General features: G+C 38.7%; 1 protein-coding gene and 1 pseudogene across 2 annotated transcripts in view; one reads left to right on the plus strand and one right to left on the minus strand.

Moving 5' to 3' along the window:
• Tnfaip8 (TNF alpha induced protein 8) overlaps window positions 1-18,441 on the minus strand; it is a 123,548-nt gene that overhangs the window by 80,222 nt on the left and 24,885 nt on the right. The gene's annotated exons all lie outside the window — the stretch shown is intronic.
• The window catches only part of LOC101707635 (adenylate kinase isoenzyme 6 pseudogene), a 41,087-nt pseudogene continuing 24,683 nt past the window's right edge, over window positions 2,038-18,441 (plus strand).

An 18,441-nucleotide genomic window follows, 5' to 3' on the forward strand; every position in this document is an offset into this window, starting at 1 on the left:
ATTCCTTTTTCACTGCTCCCTCTGACTCAGCACTGACTCCTGGGCCCTCTGATACACAGAGTAAAGTCAGAGGCAGAGGCTCTGAGGGAGCAGATTCACACACCTCACTCAGAAGCCCCAGCCCCAGAGCACAGCCTGAAATTTCAGATATGGATCTTCTAGGGAAATACCTTCCCTATGCTTTTTCAGATTCATTACAACGGAGAATATCAATCTCACCTTTACTGTTACAGGTAAATGTGACTATTTCTTAGAAATAAGACTCACTGCACAAGATCCAAACACTTACTTCAAGCTTTCTGCTCAAACAGGCTTCAAAGGTTACTATACAACAGTCTCACTCTCAACAAGTCAAAGAAAGTCTCAAGTATGCAAATCCTGAGTTGAAAAAGCTCCCTGAAGAAGCCCTGTCAGCCAGGGTGCCCCTGGTCACCACTGGGAAACAAAGGTGATCTGGTGTGTGCCGTTTTGTTAGGCAGCTTCCTAAGCTCAATACTCAATGGCCATTCAAAGAGCACAGACTGAAAATGATTTGCTAACAGAATGCCACATGCTTCTTTTAGTTTCGTTTTTAATAACTCTCTAGAAAACTACAGAGCAGAGGGGGAAACACATAAACAACTATAAAACAAAACAACAAGTTTTTACTCTGGAAGCCTTCAATTTTTTTTTTTTTTTTTTTTTTTTTTTTTGGTACCAGTGATCAAACTCAGGACCTTGTACTTGCAAGGCAGGCAGCAGCACCACTGAGCTAAATCCCCAGCCCTGGAAGCCTTCAAATTTTTAAGACAAGTTAAATTAGAATTTGAGGACACTGATAATTACAATCCAGGGCAACTGCCTTCCCTTAAAAGATATTCGTTGAGGTCTTAGTGTCCCCTACTCTAGACTCGAGGATAATGATAAATAAGGGAGGTAGAGGAAGTACATCAAGGGGGTTGGGAAGTTTGTGGATTGAGTGAAGGAGATACTTCTAGAAACTCTAAAAAGTAAAGCCAGTTTGGGAACAAGTTATTATGGCTTTATGAGCCCTGTTAAAATGTTGGGACTTCATCAAAACCCCACTGAGGCATAGCAAGCAGGGCATGAGACAGTCAGATGGACATTTATAAAGACCAACAGCAGCACAGAAAGCCAGGCTGCCCAAGGGGTGAGGAGGGGGCAGTTGAGGGCCTTACAGAAATCTAGAGGCGATGACCACAGTGGGTTGGTTTCAGCTGGTGGCAGGGGTCAGTGGCAAGCAGTGTACAGATTCCATTGCTATTCAGTGGGAGAACTAATGGTGTTGGCAACTGACTGGGAACAGGGAGTGGGAAAGAGATGCCCTCCAGGTTTCTGAATCATTTACTGAGGGGAAAGCTACAAGAGAGGGTAATTTCAAGCTTTCTTCGCACCAAATTGAGTTGACTATGAAACTCTGATTAACACACTAAAGCTAGACAAGGAGTTAGAACTCAGATAAAAGCTTGGACTTCAAATATAAACATGAAAGTCACTGGCACATAGAGAATCCGAAGCCCTAGAAATAAACAGGATCACCAAGGAGAGAGCTGAATAAGAAGGGCAAAGAACCCAGGCAGAATCTAAGAAATATCAATGTTTAAGGGATGGGCCAAATAGAAGAAAGAGCTCACAAAGGAAACTGAAGAGGAGCAAACAAGAAGGGAGGAGGAAAACAATAAAGTGGATGAACAAGGACAAGTCTATAAATACAAAAGGAACAGTATGGGTGTGCCCTGGGTGGTCTGGAAGAGAACAAGTGAAAGTACCCACTGCCCACTAAAATGCCAGATACTGTTCAGCTTCTTCCTGGGGCTGTGTACTTCTGGAGTCATCTGCGAGCATTCGGGGGACCAGAGGGAAGCAGCAGGAAAAGAGTAGGTCCTGAGATGATCTTAACAGTAGATCCTGGTACAGCCAGCATGGTCTTCTCAGGGCTGGAACAGGAGCCAAGGGCCACAGAAGTAACAAAACACAAAGGTTCTGGAGTGTGCTAGGAGAGCAAGCTGACACACCCGGGCCGCGGCATCAGGAGCTATGGTGCTTCCGAACATCCTGATCACCAGTACACCAGGAGTTGGAAAAACCACACTAGGCAAAGAACTTGCATCCAGATCAGGACTAAAGTACATTAATGTGGGTGATGTAGCTTGAGAAGGGGCATTATATAATGGCTACGATGAAGAGTATGAGTGTCCCATTTTAGATGATAAAAAAGTAGCTGGTGAGTTAGAGAACCAAACGGCAGATGGTGGAGTTATTGTTGACTACCATGGTTGTGATTTCTTTCCTGAACAATGGTTTCATGCAGTTTTTGTGTTAAGAACAGATAACAGTATATTGTACAAAAGACTTGAAGCAAGGGGTTATAATGAGAAGAAACTGGGAGACAATATCGAATGTGAGATTTTTCAAGTTTTTTATGAAGAGGCCATGTTATCATGCAAGGAAGATATTGTACACCAGCTGCCCAGCAATACGCCTGAAGAGGACAACATAAACCAGATCTTGAGATGGATTCAGCAGTGGGTCAAAGGTCACAACCCATGCGTGACTGGTCACTTGGTGGTGCCTCTTTGCCTACCTTGTAGACACGGGCTCCAAGTATCTGTAAAAACCAAAACTATGTGGAAGGCCCAACAGGTATTTTTATGCCTGGGTTTCTTTTTCTCCATGAGAAAGTTAAAATATCACAAATATAATGAATACAATTATTATTAAGCATTTAAAATACACATCAGTTGCTAAACAATAAATCTGATCAAATGGGTAAAAAACAAAAACAAAAAAACAAAACACAAAGGTTCTGGAACCAGGTCTCAAGAATGGTTCTTTGTTACAGTCACAAGTACTAGAGCTGGAAGGGTATACTGGACTGAGAAATTAATTTGCTCTTTTGGAAGCCTAACACAGGGACACATTCCGATTTCAACAGAGGTATTTCCATATGTAGAAAGAAAAGGTATAATATTTGTAGGAGGACCCTAAACCAATGAATCTGAAATATCCATTCAAATGCCAGGTGTGTCGTTTTTTTTCCCTCTTTTTTGGTACCGGGGATCAAACTCAAGACCTTGCAGTTTCGAGGCAGGCGCAGGGCCACTAAGCTAAATCCCTGGCCCAACTGTGTCTTTTCATTTTTTGAGGGATGTAAAATGTCCTAAAAATCAGAGCAACTAGATTGGAATGAACTTGAAAGATCATCTAGTCCAATGTTTACTCCCATTCTACTGCCTGAATACTGTGTCCTCCCCTAGTGATCATTTTGAAAACCTCCACTGAGGAGGTTCCAACATCTCTCCAGCCCATCCATCACCACCAGAAATCTGTTTTCCTGTACTTCTGGTTGCTGGTTCAGAATACACAGAAGATGTCTAATCTCTCTGATATGCCTTTGAAAACTAAGAACTTCAGCTCTGACTTGTCAATCTCATACTCCCTAAAGCAATATCATTCTTTTTATAGCTATAGACAAACAAAAAATACCTAAACAGGGGTTATAAATCCACATAGGTGTTCCTTAATATGATGATAGTATAGACAAATATATTGGAATAAAAAGTACATCATTATAATACAAATAATCCTTGTTTCCAAGAAACGAGAAGGTTCCAGGATATTTCTACTTCAAGGTGTGGACTTGACCCACTCAATCCTTAAGCACTAATTTAATTCTTTTCTTCTCTATTTTATTCCCCAATCCCAGAAGAGAACAACTCCTAATATGTACACACATGTGTACATATACAACATGTGCACTGCATGTACACATGCTCATTCAGACTCCCGGGTAAGGGAACATTTGACCATTACCACCTGCCCTGTTACTATCACCTCTGTAATGGTTTCCACGACAGGATTTTAGGAAAGGGTTTCTACACCACTAACTTGGATACTTTTCTGGACATCTCATGTTAGAGTATAAACCTCCAAAGAACAAAAAGAAATCTGAATGTTTACATCTCCAAAGAGAATATTTTTATAAAAGTATAAATGAAGTTGAAAGTGTAACTACACAGAATCAGACTCAGATTAAACTATCCCTTGGATTACAGAGTCATTGCTGACAGCAAAGAAACAAGCATATTATTCCAACACTGAAGAAGTTTTTATGCCAAACAGTTCTTGAACTGTTACTTTAGTCTTAATTTAAAACATTCCATTCACTTGGTCTAAAAGAACTGAGTACGATATTATGTTATCACATGACACTTAAGAAGGCTAAAATAGGGCCGGGGATTTAGCTCAGTGGTTCCGCCCCTTACCTTGCAAGTGGGAATTCCCAAGTTTGATCCTCGGTTAAAAAAAAAAAAAAGAAAGAAAGAAGAAAGGAAGGAAGGGAGGAAGGAAAGAAGGAAGGAAGAAAGCAAGCAAGCAAGCAAGCTAAAATAATTTCTGAATTCAACAGTAATTAGGGCAAAATGCACATATTAGATGCTGAAATATTTATTGAATGTATAAACTGCATTATGCTGGAATTAAAGGGTTTATGAGATGGGAAGGAGAGAAGGACAAAGCTGAAAAATTATTAGATTCACATACATGAGTTTAGTTCTAGAAAAAAGGGCTGATGTACAGCATAAACGGTACCACCTGAAATTGCGCTTTTTTTTTTTTTTTTTGCAGTACTGGGGATTTAACTTGGGACCCTGTGCTTACAAAGCAGGCACTGTGCCACTGAGCTAAATCCCCAGTCTGAAATCTCTTTTCAAAAGTATAAATTGAAAAAGAAAAAAAAAAAAAAAAGAACTGGCAGTCAACTATTTCCATAGGCTCAATGAATTCAGAATAACTTCAAGAATTATAAGTATTTACTCTCATCAGTTTTAGGGAAGAGTTTTGAGTTCATGTAATGTATGCTTTCAACTACCTTAATTAAACACTTTACACCCAAAAGCTGCATACAAGAAAAAAGACAACTTATTTATAGTAAAAATATTTGTGTGCCACATCTTGAAAACTGGGTATATCCAGAAAAGATAAAGTCTTTATAATACTTATTCAATATGGTAAAAACAGGTTAAAATTAACTTGCTGTTGGGCTGGGGTGCAGCTCAGTGATACAGTACTGTGCATTTGAGGCCTTGGGTCCAACCCCCAGCACCATAAAGCAAAACAAACAAACAAACAAATGCTACCTTGCTATGAAAGCAGAGCAGTGAAAGAAAACTGTGATAAAATTAAAAGTGCACATCCTGGCCTCTTATCCAATCAAAAGGAAAAGAGAAAGAACTCTTCTATATCACCCCAAGGTCATATATAATCACTTTCAAATAGTTTACTTTATAATTTTAGAAAACTTCATACCAAGCCAGGCAATTCAAAAGCTTATTTAAAAATTGTTTATCTTGGCTAATTTCTGAGAGTTTAATTTTCTTAACTTTAGTATTCTTCCAAGTCATTCAAGTACAATGAACTTATGGATCCACAGAAAGAGATCCTGCCCAAGAAACCAGAAGCAGAAGCCTCGCCCACCACAAGGAGAGGCCACCATAATGCAGGCTGAGAAGAAACTCCAAGGAAAGAGCCATTGTCATCTTGCAGAGAGGACAAAAGTACCAACTTCAGCACAATATGTTTTTTCTCACAACAGGCATATACATTTCATAAACATGATTTTTCTAGAGATTATTTCTCAACCTGGCTGGTTGTACTAATACTTTGGGCAAGGTAATTATTTGCTATGGGGAACTGTGCTGTGCACTGCAGGAAATTTCACAGCATCTTTGTTTCCCACCTAGTAGGTGCCAGAAGCACAACCCTGCCCCCTGTTGTGACACCCAAAAATGTCTCCAGATATTGCCATGTGTCCCCTGGGAAGTAAAACTCCCCCTAGCTGAGAGCCACATTATGAAGTGCCAGTTTTTGACTTGGCTGTTCACCAGAAGCACTCTCAGTTTTTAAAATACTGATGTCAGAGTCTTGCCCTCAAAGATTTTGATTTAATTTGGGGTAGACTTTAGGCTACTGGATGTTTGAAAACCAGAGATTCTAGAGTGCAGCTATTTGTGAGAATCTCTAAATTATATTAACAGTATCAATTAAGTGACTGCATCAATTTAACACTACACAAAAATGCATCATATCCCCAAGTGAAAGGCTTCCTTACCTCTGTGAATGGTAACATGATTTAGGAAACAGAACAAAAGTACAGGAAATGGAAAAGGGTTAACTATAGCTCAGATCTGCAAATTTTTCCCTTCCAGTTGGATAAGAACTGGTGAATAAAGGTTTATATGAATCTAAGACTGCATCCCAAAACACTCTACAGTTTGGGACATTTAGAAACCAAGCCTTATAGGAAAGAAAAACAGATCTATGTCTTCACAGGGTAAAAATGCCAGTTCTACAATGAAGACAACTTTGCAGCTGGAATCTCTTTAGTGACCACCAACAAACTGGGCTTAGAGAATGTCACTGAAGATAATAAACAAACAACCCCTTGGGAAGATACCCAGGGCAACTGCAATCAAGCCCTTTCTGAAGGATCCATCCACCATTACGGTAGAGCTTGACCTATTCAAAACCTCCATGGCCATGAAGAGCCTGTGCACTTCCCTCTTCCGGCCACACTCAGCACCCTCTGCCAGTACCCTCAGTGTGCTCAACAACCCTGGGCCTGGTTCCAGTATTTGCAGAGAATGGCTGGGCACTTTCCCTGAAGGCACTGCCTCCTGAGAACTTGTCTCTGGCTATGATTTCCTCAATTGTGTGCCATGAGCACACAGCATGCACTAAGACGGCCTATTGTTTCTTTAATTAAGAAAAAAGCAAGCAAACACACACATGGATACACACATGATAGGAATTTTCTATCATTAAGAATAATCAGTAATTTGTATTATATGTTTACGATGCATTCAGTACTTTGCTAAGCATCAAACAGGCATTATCTCACTGAGTTCTGACAGCACTGTGAAACAGGTGCTACTAACATCCCCATTTTATAGACAAAGTAATTGAGGCTTAGGCAGCTTATGAAACATTCGAGGTAAAACTAGGACCAGCACCCATTTTTCTCTGGGTCCAAATCCTATCTTTCAACTATTATGCAATACTATCTGACTCTAAAAAAAGTACAAATCAGTGACATGAACTTTGCTACCTGTTGAGTATTTCAAGTCCTCATTGTTTTAGGTTGGACTACATGATGAGAAAATTTTCTATATAGAAATAGTACGATGTCCAGATTTTGTTCTAGATTCCATCAACAATAACATAGTACACTGTGTATACCTTTAAAACTGCCTGTTTCTGCGTGTGCATGTGTGTTTGTGTAGAAGAGAAAGAGATAGGCAGAGAAACTGAGAGAAAACAAAACAGACAGCAAAGCTGGGAAACCTGGTCTTAACCACTAGATTGTAAGTTCCAAGAGGCTATAAACTTTTGCTTTCAGCATTTATTTGGTCAATGACTGTTACTGAGTGATTACTACTGGCCAGACCCTGACCCACATGGTAAAAATCATGGGTGAACAGACACAGGCCCTTCTTAACCACTACGTTATGCAGCCTCAGCCACATCCTATGCTAGCTGTGTTTTAAATAATAACTCTGTCTACAGTGTGGAAAAGTAACTCAGTTTATCCCTTTAACCCCAAAACCTAACACACAAATGCCTAGTACATAGTAAACACTTTTGTGTTTGCTGAATAGTTCAATCAGTCAACACAATACTTGAACACTTAATTTACAAGCTAAGCTACATATGTGAAAAGTGTTTCACGTGCTTGAGGCTGGTCTCTCCAGTCAGAGTGTAAACTTCTTGAGCACAGGATCACAGTGTTTATACACCCATAAAACCAGCCTCTGAATTTAAAAGCATACCTTGTCAGTATTAGGCTCAAGTTACTAAAAGTGCAAAGAAATTCATTAATAAGCACTACTTGTTCATAAGGCAGCCACCATATTCTAGTGAGTACTGCTAAGCTTTAGCAAATGTCATATCCTTCCCTCCTGTAGGCTATCTATAGAATAAAAGAAAATGTTCAGTGAACTAAGTCAGACACACAACTTAAACATCATATGGTTTCTCTAACATGAGAAACTCAAAATATAGATATTTAAATAAAGAGCAAAATAGGTGTAGGGAGAAGTCCAAATAATTTCCCAAGTTATCTTTTCCATCGTTTCAAAAATATTTTAATATATACACTAACTTGTTTCATTTATTCTATTAGTTTCTCTTGGTTCACTTAAGATAATGTTTTGTGCTTTTTTTTTTTGGTACCAGGTATCGAACTCAGGACCTTGCGCTTGCCAGGCAGGCACCAGAACCACTGAGCTAAATCCCCAGCCCTGTGCTTTTATCTGTTTCTTCTTTGTAAGAGACAGTCTTTTTGTCTATGACTTGTCCTCTTAAGTAGCATTTGGCCATCCTTTTAAAATTATGACACAGTGTATTAACTATTGTTATTAATTATTTTGTTACAAATTGTTGTTTTACTTTTCATAGAAGGGCACTTTAAGGGTACTTTTTAATATTTTCTTTATTGACTTCCATACATTAAAATAAAAAATTTTTAAATGAATAAAATAGCAAAAGAAAAAAATTAATGAAATCTATGCCTATTGTGGAACCCTTAGGAATAAATAGCCTCAGAATCTGGCCTTAGAGTTTGGCAAGACTAGCAATGGTCTTGAGGAAACAGGAACAAAACCTCCCCACCTTTGCCCCAATACACACCCCACCTCTAGCCTCCGGAAGCCTACACTCCAAGTCATATTTCATCTACAATCTGAGTACTCTCATGCTTTCAATTTCCTTCAAGGTTTCTGTAAAACATCTTCAAGTTTGTAGCTGATTTCAAAAGTGGGCTTTTAAAATATGCAGGTTAAATAATTTTTTGAGCTTTTACATACTCTTGAAATCAAATATAAATTCTCAGCCTTGAAATAATTACCTGTAACAAGATGACAAATACAAAGCTCTCCACTCTTACCCAACAATTCTGGAAAGCATTTTCATTCTGTGTAGTATCTGTTCACTGTCATTTCTCCATACGCATTGAAGTCCTTTTAATATATTTTAAACCTCTCTTAATATTGAAGCCAAAACAGAGTACAATCAAGACAAGCATTTGTCCTGGTTTTTCTTAGATAACCTTTTTCCCAAGTACAGATTGGGCTAACTCCATTTTCTCTTCTAAAGATTTGCATCCTATTAAGTATCTACAGAGTTTTTAATTACCACATTTACCTTATCAGCGAGATTAGACAAGCTGCCCTGCCCTCTGATATTCTTCCACTTGACATCATTTCCCAAACTTTAAAAGTTCACACTCTTCTCTGTAAACAAATATGTCTTCTTTGGCGGTAGCATTCTAGTTCCTGAGAATGTCACTATGCTTTTTAAGTGGAACTATAATTTCCCATTAGAACAGGTTTTCTTTTTTAATATTAAATAAATGATGTTGTATATAAAAATTAAAACATGCTGAGTGCTTATTATATACTATGTGCCAGGAACTGAATTAAGTATTCTATATGTGTATATATATTTTACCTCATTTTAATGAGGTTCATGCTATGATGCAGAGGGTCCCTCAGAATGCTGTGCTTGCTGCCTCTTCCCTCCCACAGGCTGAGTCCCATGATTCCACAGCCAGAACTGCCCATGACTGACATGCTATTTCCCCTACTGTCATCTTTTTATTAAAGTCTGAAGAGCCATCTGGTAAATCCTTATTTAAACAACTGCTGAGAGGAGATCACTTTCAGAGAATGTGCCAGAATGAGCCCTGTCTCTGTCTCTAGCTACCAAGCTTTACCTCCCTCAAGCTTTTATAAGAATCTCAAAAGGGTCCATAACTTTAAAAAAAAAAAAAAGGTTGAAATCTAGTGAGAAGCACCTCTACAAAATTTTTTCTCCTTTAAGAAATAAGAACAAAATACACTCACAACAAGCCCACTAAACGTCTGACAAGACTATTACTTGGCTCTTGAAGTGAGAAAGTAGGTTACTGATGCATGTTGTGGGGGTGTTGAACAGAGGAAGGAAGCTGTGGTTTGAGTACAGGAGGAAACTGCAGAAAAAGTTCTTTGATCTTCCAATTTCACAAAAAACAACTGAAAATGTAAGTAACTGTCTCCTGCAGTACCAGTTGACAGTTAAAAAAAACAGTTTAACAAATTTATCACACACATGCACAACCACTTTGCCTTTTTACTGAGCAGATGATAACTGGGAAGCAAAGGGGGAGAATGGGGCAATAAGGAGCACTGGCTCTGAGGCCCTTCCAGGATAATATGAAAATTGTCCTCCAAATGGCCAAACACTTACATAGCCAAGAATTTTTAATACCTGCTCCAAGGCCATCTCTGGAGCAATGAAAACCTCTCAGTGCCAAGAGGCAAGAAAACACAGCTTGTACTATGCATTGCACACCCAGCTGGAAAACCAAAAGGTAAAGGTGGGAGAAGAACAGAGGAGGGAAAACTGATCTCAGATCTAATTAAACAGAAGGGCAAAAAACAGATTTAAAGGGGCCAAACGTGCCAATGCCAAGCCCATGGGAAAGGATACAGATAACCTGAGGGAGTCCACAGTTGGGAGACTGCAGGAGTGTCAGCAGGAAAAAGCCATGCTGTCATCTGCACCAAAGCTTTCATTTCATGACTCAAGTGTGCCCTGCTCTGGCAATGTTCAGGTAACAACAATATTTTAATGTTAATCATTAATTGGGCAGGAGACAAGAAACACCAAGCGTCGACTTGTACGAAGTTTGCTAATCTGTAAATTATGGGGTTTGAATCAACTTCTACATTCTGTAACTCTAAGTTATATGATATTAGTATTTCTCAAGGAGTTGTGATGATATTTCCTTGTAATGAGGCTTTTTAGTAAATGAAAGTTTGGTTTTTTCCCATAGGGCCAAGAACTGAACCCAGGGCCTTATGCATATTAATCATGCACTCCACCACTGTGCTGATCCCCAGCTTGAACTCCAGAAAGCAGAAATTATTGATAAACAAGGGGTATCTGCAAGAAGAGCAAGCATTTCTAATAAATTTTGACTTGATAAACAAGTGATGTCCTGCAATACAAGTACTATGTGATGCCGAATGTCACATGATCACATCTGAGCCAATGCTCCCTCCCTCATTTGTGGGGTGATCACTGCCCAACAGCAAGAGGTTGCGAAGAAGATGCCATCTACAGATTAGGAAGAGAAAGAGGCAGAGGAATCCTTTGCTTCAAAAGAGATCAAGGAGATTCGTAAAAGGTGGAAAACAGTGCAAACTTTTGTAGAAAAGCACCACCCAAATAAGGCTGAAGCACTGCAAGCAATGAATCTGTTTAAAGACAAAAGAATGTCACATTTCCATGAAATCCTCAACAGGAAGCAAAAGCAAGTGCATTTGGATAAGTTCCTTTTAAAAAGTGCACAAAAAGAAAAACATTCCACTTAGCCAGCAAATATCAGGGTTTCTGTTAGTGATAGTAAAAATCATCCTACACAACAACCCTCCTCTCTTGTCTCCCTCACAACAGCCACGAAGGTTTTCAAAGGTAAGTGCAGGTTGATGATTATTTCTTATGGGGAAATTCGCTGTGTTATACAAATGTTTTGGATTACAAGTATATTTCTGGAAGAAATTCTGCTTGCAAACCAAGGTTTTACTGCACTCTGTATTTTCTGAAACCTATTTTCATGTGCAATCAGCTTAGAGTCTGCTCATAGAGTGAACCTATAACTAGACCCTCCCAGAATCAGAATTTATACTTCAAATGGTTCTTCCCCTATGGTTTCAGTTTGAAGTTTACAGATTTAAGTTTATTTCACTCTTCCCTCCAAGAAATGTGTGCTGTTGTTGTTGTAGTTGTTGTTACAGGGTTTTACCTAGACTGGCCTCAAACTTGCAACCCTCCCACCTCAGTGCTAGGATTATAGGCATGCACCATCATGCCCTGGTTTTTTTTTTTTATATCACAGAAGGAAGCGTATACTGATTTAATGTTAGGTCATTTCTAAAAAGAGAGTTTCACCTCACCATTCCTTTGGGAATTTTCTGTTCTGGTACAATACAGCTTCAAACACAGGATTAGAATTTAGGAAATTTTATAAGGTAATCAATCAATCTGTAATAAGTAGAAATATGTTGATTTGCTTCCTGATGGATCCAAAAGGGAAAACTGTGCTACAGGGATCATATAAAAGAAAATTGAAATTTCTAAAAGGATACTGCCAATTTCAGTGACAGGAAATTTTCCCCTCAAAGGAAAGTATGTTACTTTTATCTGACAGAAAGAATTTTATGTAATCGTGATCTCTGATTGCACAGAATTCCCAACAGGACATAACTGAGGACTGCACATCATATTCAGATAAGGATTCTGTCATGGACATTGCCTTTGTGCAGCCAGAAAAGGTTCAGGTTCTCTGGGGGTCACTGGCAGTTCAGATGGCATCACCATGTCTGTATCATTCTCCTGCCCTCTACTCTCCATCAGCACTTTTCCTCAGGTAATTCAGTCTGTGTTTAAATGAGACACTAGGAATTTTTCTTATCAATCAAGGAGAATGTAGTTGAGATTGCATCCAAAACTGACAAGACGAAGAAGCAGTTCGAATTTAACAGAAAACTGTTAAATGCCACTCCAGTATGTCCCTGGTTTGGGGCCCGCTGGTCTCCATAGGCTCATGTGCGTCACTGTACTCACTCACTCACTCCCCTTACCCAGGTGTCTTGTGTGCCCAAACTAGGGTTGCAGTCACCGTCAAAGGCAGTTTGTGCAGTGCCTGGGATCAAACCCTACTTCTACCAACTATATAGCTGCAAGATCTGTTCAATGTCCTGGGACTCAGTTTCCTCATCTTTAAGATAAAGAAAATAACATCTAGTGTAAAGTGATGCTCAGGATTAAATAAAAGCCTAGAAAAGTGCCTGGCTTTTTGTAGATGTTCAGCATGCTTTCTATTCTGATTACTGTGGGGGAGGAAACAGGCCCACAGGCGCACAACTACAGTATTGTATGGTGAGTTCCATGACGGAGATGTGGAGGATTCAGAAGAGCAGCATTTAATTTACACAGGGCACCAGGGATTCACAGGAGGGGACACACGGGAGAATCTCAAAGCAGCAGGAAGTAGACCCATGCAGAAGAAACAATTTGTGTAAAACTTAGGTAAGAAACAGTTCAGAACAGCACTTCTAAAGGGAAGAAATTAGACAGGAAATTTAGAAAGGAGCCAACTTTACTACAGGTAAAGGAGTTTGAACTTGATCCTGAAGTAAGGGTTGACCTTCTGAGACATTCAAGCTGGGGGACAACCAGATTTGTTTTTGTTAGAAAGATTATTCAAGTACTAAAGAAGAAGAGACGGGGGAGGACAGTCTCTCCATAGTATTCAGCAGAGGGAGAAAAGAATGAGGAAATTACCAAACTGGTTAAAATGTTGACACTTGAAATCCATCAACCTGGTAAATTTATTTAGGTGAAATATTTCACCCCCTAATAATAGCGGAGAAATTCTATGCAAAGTGATAGAAACTAAAGGTGGTTATTTTATGTTTACTTCATACTACTGTGGTCACTTAGACAATATGGCTATCAAGAACTTCTGGGAAGGGTGACACTTCATGAGTCCATTGGCTTTGATGGGGACAGTTATCATGTGTCATTTCTATTGGAATTCAACTTGTTTTTCTTTTTTGTTCTATTGGTCTGAAGCCAGCATTCAGCTTTTCTGGTTTCTATACCATTTTATGTATCTCTTTGGAAAGCCTTGTGCCCATTCTTTGAAGGCTGAGATCCAAATTAAGATGTGTAATTTTACTAACTCACAAGGGGCGTAGGTCCATCTACCTGGGCCAATTCCAGAGTATACAGCATTGCTTCTGCCGGAGGGCCAGGGCAGGAGAAAGCAGAGGTGCAGCAAAAACATTAACTGGCACCCATGCCTCTGGCTTCCATGCTACACTCTTCTACCAGACAACACACTTGAAACAAATTACAATGTTCATTAAAATGAGTGTATTCTTCATGATCTCACTCGCTGGGTAATGGAAAACCAAGAAGTTATCTCTAACTGAATTGGAATATTTATCCTGGCTGTATCGCTGCTCCCCTAAAGAAATCTCTTGGGAAACCAAGACCCAGTTTCTCAGGTTCCCAGTGTGGTGTCTGCTCTGGAGAGCACTATGCACAGGACAAGAGTCCTCCTAAAGGGGAAGAAGCACCAAGGAGAGCCTGGCACATAGACAGGTGGATCTTCCCCAAGGAAGTTCTAAAACATAATAAAGTCAAATGAATCACAGTGGAAATCATATTTTATTGGCTCACACTAGAACATGGTACCAAGTATTACCTACAAATGGGGAATCCCAGATAAAAAGTATCCCTCCTTCAATACTGATGCAAAATTAGGGCAGGGAAAAGGCCAAGGGTGTTTTAAAATCTTTCACCTTTTTTACTCAGCATATAGCAAGTTACATATAATGAGCAGCTTTGCTGTTTTGGTTTTTTGTTTGCTTTTGCAAGTGAATCATCTTAGATCATAAGCTTTAAGTATTCATTAAAATGGAAATTAATGCACAGATCCAGCTAGCTCTGATGAAAAGATGATAGTCAAGTGAGCAACGCCCTCCAAATGAGATCATAAAATGTCCACTAAAAGACTATGTGGGTGATGAAACAGGGTAGGAGAAGACTATGGAAAACCGCATGCTGTGCCACATCACACAGATAAATAATTTGACAGTTCAGTAGAACCAATTCTTAAGAGAAAAATAAGTCATTTTCAACCTATCCATCCCAGAGGCTAATTTTTGTTTTTAGCATTTACCTAGCGAGTAGCAGGAAACACACTAGAAGCAGAGAAGAAAAATCTAGAAATTATTTTCTGTAACAAAAGGATGCCCATATTTCTGGATTACCTCCCTTAGAGCATAAACTTTTTGAGGCTGTCACCTCTTACAGCACAGGGATTCTCTAGCTCATAAAACATCAGTGAGCAGCTACAGGAAATCTGTACCTTAGAACCAAATAACCTGCATCCAGCAGGTAGCTTGAAGATCAAATCCAATGCACTGGCTAGTCTGCTCACAGATAAGTCAACTAAACTTGATCTGATGATTCAAAATACCTGGTGAATGAATGACCATTTCTTTCTTGTATTTGCTAAAAGATAGGGATTGAAACAACTAAAAATATTTTGGAGCTTTATAGGACCTTAGGTAGCACAGAATCTAAGTGGTGCCTTTTTCCTGATGTAACTAGAAAATTCCTGGGAACCATTATTTCACCCCCATCTAGTTGCTAGACTGTCACTAGTTTCATACCTTCTGCAATACGGTAAAAGTTAGATGAGACTTTGAAGTTAGACATAGGACTATACTTCAAGTTCATTATTAATATGCCTTAATACTTTCAGGTCATTTCCATTTTTTTCACATAAAGACAACTTTTAGATATGTTTTTATATTATAACTTCAGACTTTTTCACTTCAGAAGTCAGTATTCCACAGAAAATGTTCATCCCACCCATATTCCCTGAAGGCAACCACATGACAGACACTGAACTGGGTGATAAATATAAAGGTGGGACATGAAAGTCTCTAGCCTGAAGGAACTAGAAGATATGAGAAAACCTACAAAATAACAGGTATTCAAGGGATATAGAGTGTGTCATAAAAACCAAGAGAAAGAATCAGCTGTTGCTGCTGGGAAACAGTTAGGAAGGTCTCCTACAGGAGATGAAGTCAGAGCTGGCCATTAGAGAATGGATACTAAGGAACAGAGTAAGCAAAAACAAGCCATTCCACAAAGGGGTAAGAACTGTAGACTATTCCAGATGGAATGAACATAGAGTGCCCAATGGAGAACAGTACGAGAAAGGATAAAAACAGCATGAAGCAAGACATAAGGACTTCTGAACACTAAACTATGGAGTTCAGACTTCAACCTGTAGGCCTGCACGGTCATGGATGGTTTTTACATGAGAAAGCAAAGCAACTGGATAGAAAGTGCAAGAATGGATTGGGAGATGGAAGACTAGTTAGGAGACATAATAACCCTGCCAACAACAAAAACAAAATACATGGGACAAATTTAACCAAAGAAATGAAAAACTTTTACAATGAAAACTGTAAACGATGAAAGAAATTGAAGACACACAAAAATGGAAAGACTTCCAATGTTCATGGATTGGAAAAGTTAATATTGTTAAAATATCTAATATTACCTAAAGCAATTTACAGACTCAATGTAATCTCCATTAAAATATGAATGACTCCTTACAAAATGAGGAAAGGCAATCCTAAAATTCATATGTAAGCACAAAAGATCCTAAATAGCCAAACCTGTCTTCAACAAAAAGAACAAAGCTCAAGTAATCACAATACCAGATTTCAATACATACTATACCGCCACAGTAATGATCAAAACAGCATGGCAATGGTATAAAGACAGAAGCACAGACCAATGAAACAGAGATCTCAGAAATAAACCGATGCATCTACCTTCAACCAACTGATTCTCAACAAAGGCACCAAAAATACAAATTCTTTAAAGATCAGACTTTTTAAGAAATGGTAAAATGGTGCTGGGAAAATTGATATTCATGTAAAGAAAACTGAAAATTTGACCCTTATCTCTCATTCCATACAAAAATCAACTCAAACTGAATCAAAGACCTGAAACTATTAAACTTCTAGAACAAAATGAAACACTTCAAGAAATTAGGATGGACAATGAATTTTGGATATGACCCCAAGAACAAAGGCAACAAAAAGCAAAAGTAGATGAATGGGATTACATCAAATGAAAAAGCTTACACACACAACCCAGAGAATGAACAAACAGCATATGGAATGAGAGAACATATTTACTAAGGATTCATATTCACAGGAACTCAAATAAATTATAAAAATGTAAGCAATCCAATTAAAAATAAGCAAATGATCTACATAAACACTTCTCAGAAGAAATACAAATGGCCAATAAATATATGAAAAAATGTTTACTGTCATTAGCCATCAGAAAAATGGTATTCAAAACTACAGTGAAACGTCAGTTCACCCCAGTTAGAATAACTATTGGGAAGGTAACAAATGCTTATGAGGATGTGAAGACAAAGGAGCTCTTACATATTGCTGGCTGGGATGTAAATTAGTAGACCCACTATGGAGGTTTCTCAAAAAACTAAAAATAGAACTACATACCAAACAATCTAGCTATCCCAATACTAAGTATATAGCCAAAGGAAATAAAATGAGCATACCAAAGAGATACCTACACACCACTCACAATAGCTAAGATATGAAATCTACCTATCAATGGGTAAAGAAAATGTGTATATACACAAAGTGAAATATTATTCAGCCATAAAGAAAAATGAAAGTCTTTTGCAGTAAAATGGGTGGAATCAGAGGACATTATGTTAAGTAAAATAAGTCAGACAGAAAGATAAGTACTGCATGTTCTCTCAGAGGTGGAGGTTTTTTCCTGAGTATAAAATAGTGATTGCTAGAGGTTGGAAGGAGTGGGGAGGGGAAGGTGGATAAAGGAGGCTGTATTTGATCAGCTCATGCTGTATGTATGTGTTAAAATACCACAGTGAACTCCCTTAATAAGCACATCAGTACATGTCAATCAAAAAATTTTTTCAAAGAGAGAAAAATACTACCAAGAAATGAGGATCAGAATTCTGCATTTCAAAACACCTGTCTCCACTATCTTCAAATCAAAACTTGGGGCCTACTTGTGACATTTTTAGCATGAGGCAACCAAAAACTGTGCCTAAAAGATGGTCACTGTCTTCAACTAGTATCTGAACCACAACTCCTCCCCACAAGGACAACGTCACCTCATGTTTCTCACTACATCACAGGAATGCCAAAGAGGGAGGTAACTTTTAGCTGATGTTTTGGAGGGACAGACCTTTAATGGAAAATAGGTTCCAATACACCAGGAGAGTAAGATGGACAGAAGGACGGCCTGGAAGGTCAGCACCGTATTAATGAGTTACTTGATCCCAGGAAAGTTACTCAGGCAAGTTCAGCCTTTCATGCCTCAGCTTTCCTCGTTGTAAAACAGGGACCAAAAATACTACCTTCTTCAGAATGCTACTTATGAGGTTGGAAAATAGATCCTTGGGCAAGTGTATAGTAAGGAAAGAAAATGGACTAGAATGGAATTTTGTTTCTAAGTTTCAAGAATTACAAAATTTGGTTTGGCCAGGGATTTAGTTCAGTGGTAGCTCACCAGCCTCGCAAGAGCAAGGTCCTGATTTCGATCCCCAGTACTGGAAACAAAAAAATTTCGTTCTTTAGAGCTATTAACACATAACACTGTTTTTGATTATTTACTTTTCTAAGATTATCCTTTCTAAAATGTATCAAACTTACTTAATTTAACCTTCTGTCTGGTGATGTGATCGTGATGATTTTCTCAAGTTTCTGCTCAGGCACTGGGAAGAGCTGACACATTAAAAATGGT

This window comes from Heterocephalus glaber, unplaced genomic scaffold, assembly GCF_053883595.1.
Source record: "Heterocephalus glaber isolate CG9 unplaced genomic scaffold, H.glaber_assembly_v1.0 deba00001606, whole genome shotgun sequence".
Taxonomy (NCBI): Eukaryota; Metazoa; Chordata; class Mammalia; order Rodentia; family Bathyergidae; genus Heterocephalus; species Heterocephalus glaber.